This window comes from Gracilinanus agilis, chromosome 1, assembly GCF_016433145.1.
Source record: "Gracilinanus agilis isolate LMUSP501 chromosome 1, AgileGrace, whole genome shotgun sequence".
Classification (NCBI taxonomy): domain Eukaryota; kingdom Metazoa; phylum Chordata; class Mammalia; order Didelphimorphia; family Didelphidae; genus Gracilinanus; species Gracilinanus agilis.
The window spans coordinates 449,767,072-449,771,982 of record NC_058130.1 but is presented as its reverse complement, the minus strand read 5'-3'; the positions used below and the strand labels follow the sequence as shown (position 1 = coordinate 449,771,982).

At 37.0% G+C, this 4,911-nt stretch overlaps 1 pseudogene; it reads left to right on the top strand.

The window, feature by feature from the left end:
* Window positions 1-229: 229 nt before the first annotated feature.
* The window catches only part of LOC123252759, a 197,541-nt pseudogene continuing 192,859 nt past the window's right edge, over window positions 230-4,911 (top strand).

The following is a 4,911-nucleotide window of genomic DNA, read 5'->3' as shown; positions in this document are numbered from 1 at the left end:
ATCCTGGCTCAATATGGATAAAGCTGGTTGACTTTGATTCAAATCTTTCTACACTTGAAATAAATCTCTTCTTTCCTCAAATACCCAAGGATATATTCACTAATCTCTAGGGTAAATATGATATTCACTTTAGGTGAGTTTAAAGATTTAATAATAACAGGCTTGGGGAGGGAAGCAGGGAAATGATGGGAAGAGAGGTATAGGAGATCCTAAGCTATTGATGACAAAGATGGTATATGAATTGAAGGTCATCAGGGTATTCAGCTTGTCAGTTGTCAATGGCTACTTTGCCAGTTACCAGCCTGGCAGAGCCAGACTGCTTCAACGTGAATCAGGTTATTTGATGGTAAATGATGTTGCTTCTTCTTGATGAGTGAACTAGAATCAGGATATTCAGTATAGGATAACACAGGATTTGAGACTATGGAAGTGATCAGTGCTGGTTGCTGGTATCTCAAGTTGACCGTTGGTCTACCCAAGCCCAACCAAGATCTCCTACACCAATCCCTCTCTCAAAATTGAGATCTCTGTCTTAGTTCAAATCCTCCTTTTATACTCTCCCATCAACTGAATTTGCACCTGCTAGCCTCTGCCAACCTCAACTCATTCCAAGTTCTAAACAGCTAACTGTCAGTCATTTTGCTTTTCATATTGCATTGCAAAATGTCATTATAAATGCAAAATTACCATTCAGCCTGGGCTACCCACTTGATTTCTTGGGTTAATTTATAATGATAATGAGGAGGAAGAGAAAAATATGTCAATGAAAGGCTGAGGTTTGGGTGTTAACTCATTCTCAGCCATCACAAAGGAAAACTTTTCAAGGATGCTCTAAAACCTTTCTGATGTCTGTTTCAGCTGTAAAATTCCAACAAGTGCTTTGTAGCCATTTTTTAGGGCTCAGGAACTGGATCCTCTCAGATCTTCTCTCCTGTTTAAACATTTAACGAGAGCATTACTGTTTAATGAAGTGATTCGATTGACTGAGTCATTAAGATTGATTCTAACATTGCTTCAGAATTACCATATGGGGTCAATTATCGTTATTTCCATTCCTTTTCAGTGACTGGAGACTTGCCATAATGCTGTCCTTGGGGGGGGGTCCATCCTCTGGGCCTACCATATGAAGATGAGCAGGGTTTTCTTCATCTGTTAGCAACTGGGCCTACGTGGATCAGAATTCAAACACAAAAATTCTTATAATCCAGTTCTATAAATAACAGTATTATGAAGACAGGTGCCACTATATAAAGAAGCTAAAGGAAAGAGGGACTTATATGATTTAATAGAAAGAATATCATACAGAGAGTTGGTAGGGCTTTCTTCCCAACTCTGCTACTAAAAGAGTTTGGGCACAAGACTTTGGCCTGGTATTTATAGATTTATAAAGCACTTTCTTCACAATAACTCTATAAGGTAGGTAAACTAAAGGCTGCTAGATGACTCTACTAGATAGAATACCCAGCCTAGAGTCAGAAAAAAAGTTCAAATCTGGCCTCAGATACTTTTCTAATTGTGTGATCCTGGGCAAGTCCCTTAACCTTGTTTACCTCAGTTTCCTCATCTGTAAAATGAGCTGGAGAAGAAAATGGCAAACTGTTCCAGCATCTTTGCCAAGAAAACCCAAATGAGCTCATGAAGAGTCAGAGACAGTTGAAATGACTCAACAAAAAGGTAAATTAAGTCTTGGAGAAATTCAGTCACTTACCCAAAGTCATACAACCTGTAAACATTAAAACTGGGACTCTTAGTGATTGATTCCAAATCCAATGTTCTTTCGCCTATAAGAAGTCACTTTACCTATCTGGGGCTCATTTTCCTCATTTATAAAAGAGGGTTCAGTGACCAGTTTATCTCTAAGATTCTTCCAGCTCTGGAATTCTATAGATCTAAGTCCTGGTATTTATGCAACCAAAAGGAGTGTAAGATGGGCAGGGTATTGCAGCCTGATGCATAGTTCAGTTGTTAGATGGTAGGTGCTTAGTGAATATTTATGGAATTTAATTGTTCTAAATATTAAATTTGAATAGATCCATAATAGGTTTCATTAATGGATTTTACTTATGTTCTTGGAATTAGGCCATGAATATAGACATTCTCAGATGGCAACTCTTTTTTGTTTGTGAGTGATTTTAGTCTTAGAATTTTCTTGGCAAAGTTACTAGAGTGTTTGGTCATTCCTTCTCCAGCTCATTTTACAGATGAAGAAATTGGGGCAAACAGGATTTAGTGACTTTCCCAGGATCATACAGTTAGAAAACTATGTGAGGCCAGATATGAACTCAGGAAAATTCACATTCTTGAGTCCAGGACTCCAAGTCTAACATTCGATACACAGTGTCACCTCCCTGTCCCAACACCTTTAGACAGAAAGTAAGCTCCTAGTCCTCTGATGCCATATCCAGTACTCTTTGTTTTACACATTATCAATTTTCTGTTCTCTCAATTGTATATCACAGTCTAAATAATGCACTTTTTTTTTTATCCTAATTCATTTTTCCTATAGTTTCATCTCTTTTGAACTGAGGAGAATCTATAAGATTCAAGGTCTTGATGCAATCAAACCAGTCATCCACAAGTAAGATTATCTGAAGCTTTCCATCTATAGAAATTCCTCTTCCTTCTGAGCTCTATGCAGGATATCCTCTGCGATAGTGGTGACTATATCTGTCATGTATATGTCTCCCTATTCCATGTTTCTTTGTCATTAATAATAAAGTCATTGAATGGGGTTATTTCTATGTTTGCATTTCTGCTTTATTTTTAAATATTTATTGGCATCTTTTATTTTTACAGCACCTTTGTTTTCTTATATTTTTTCCCCTCCTCCCTCTAAGAAAGTCATATCTCCTAATGAAATTTGAAAAGAAAAGAAAGAAAAAGTGAATGAAGAAATCAACAAAACCAATCAACATATTAAAAAGATCTGATGTATTACATGAAAGTGATGGAATACTATTGCACTGTAAGAAACAATTAAAGGGGGATGTAGCTATGTGGCTCAGTGGATAGACCACCAAGCCTAGTGACTGGAGGTCCTGGTTTCAAATCTGGCCTCAGACACTTTCTAGCTGTGTGACTCTGGACAAGTCACTTAACCATTATTGCCTAGCCCTTATTGCTCTTCTGCCTTGGAACCAAAAGTTAGCACCAATTCTAAGATAGAAGGTTAGATTTTTTTTTTTATATTTAAAACTTTTTATTTAGAATATTTTTCCATGGTTACAAAATTCATGTTCTTTCCCTCTCCTCTTCCTTCCCCTCTCCCAGAGCTGACTAGCAATTCCACTGGGTTATACATACATATGTTGTTGTTCAAAACCTATTTCCATATTATTCATATTTGTAGTAGTGTTCTTCTAAAGCTGGAACCCCAGTCATACATCCATCAAACCACATTAGATTTGTTTTTTTAAAAAAACAACTAAGGGGATAGTTTCAGAACAACCTAGGAAGACCTTTATAGATGCAAAGTGAAGTGAGCAGAACTAGAACAAGTAATACACTAACCACAGTATTATAAAGATAATCAATTTTGAAAGACAGAAACAGATTAACACAAATACTACCACAGTTCCAAAGGACACATAATGAAAAATATTATCTACTCTTAGATAGAGAACTGATAAATTCAGAGAGCAGAATGAAGCATGATTTTTAGTTTCTCTTTCTTTTCCTTACTTGTTTGGGGGCAACATGGCCAATGCAGAAATGTGCTTTGCATAACTATACATATTTGTAACAGGCTTTATTTTTCTTGCCTACTCATCAAAAGGAGAATTTGGAAGTAAGAAAGAAAAAGAAAAAAGTCTCTGTGCTTTAAAAAATTAATTAAATTTATTTTTTAATCTGATGTTAAATGTAATGTTCCATACATATGGATGCAAAGGAGTAGTGGGAAATATCTTCTCATATCTTTTCTTTGGGGCCAAGCTTAGTCCTAATAATTTTACAACATTCAGTTTATTAACATTCTATTTAACATTTTATTTTTATTGTTGTATGCTTCTTGTTCTTCCCATCTACATACACTGTGGGTATTGTTTGCCTGGATCTGCTTACTTCACTTTTCACCAGTTCAGGTAAGTCTTTCTATACTTTTTTTTTTAAAAACCCTTACCTTCCACCTTAGAATTGATACTATGTATTGATTCCAAGGCAGAAGAGCGGTAAGGGCTAGGCAATGGGGGTTAAGTGACTTGCCCAGGGTCACACAGCCGGGAAGTGTCTGAGACCAGATTTACTTCCATCTCTAGGCCTGGCTCTCAATCCACTGAGCTACTCATTTGCCTCCTTTCTATTCTTTGTATTTCTCATGTTCATCATTTCTTATAGCACAATAATATTCTTTTTACATTCATGTACCCCAATTTGTTTACCATTCCCCAACTGATGGGCATCCATTTTGTTTCTAGTTCTTTGCTACCAAAAAAAATGCTGCTATAGATATTTTAGTGTTTAGGGAGACTTTCTTTTTGTCAGTTAATTCACAACTCCACTATTTTCATCCCTACTGCCTCTCCTTATTAGGTCAGGGAGATTAGGTTGGAAGCATACAAAATTCAGAGCAAGCCCCTAGTCCCAGGATGGATATCAATCAAAGAAATGGGAAGTCTTTCCCCTTGTGACATAGATTCAGGCTACCAGCCTTTGATTAACCCAAATTTTGGGAGGGAAGCAAGTCACTGGAAGTTTTAGACCCTTGTCCAGGATTTATACATTTAAAGCACTCTGATACAGTACCCCAGATTAAGTATGTCAAGAATAACATTCCTGAAAGCAAAGGAAGCAGCTGGAAGTAGAAGACAGTGCTGCAACATAAAGAGAAGGAGAGAGAGAGAAGGGGGGAGAGAGAGAGAGAGAGAGAGAGAGAGAGAGAGAGAGAGAGAGAGAGAGAGGAGCTACACAAAA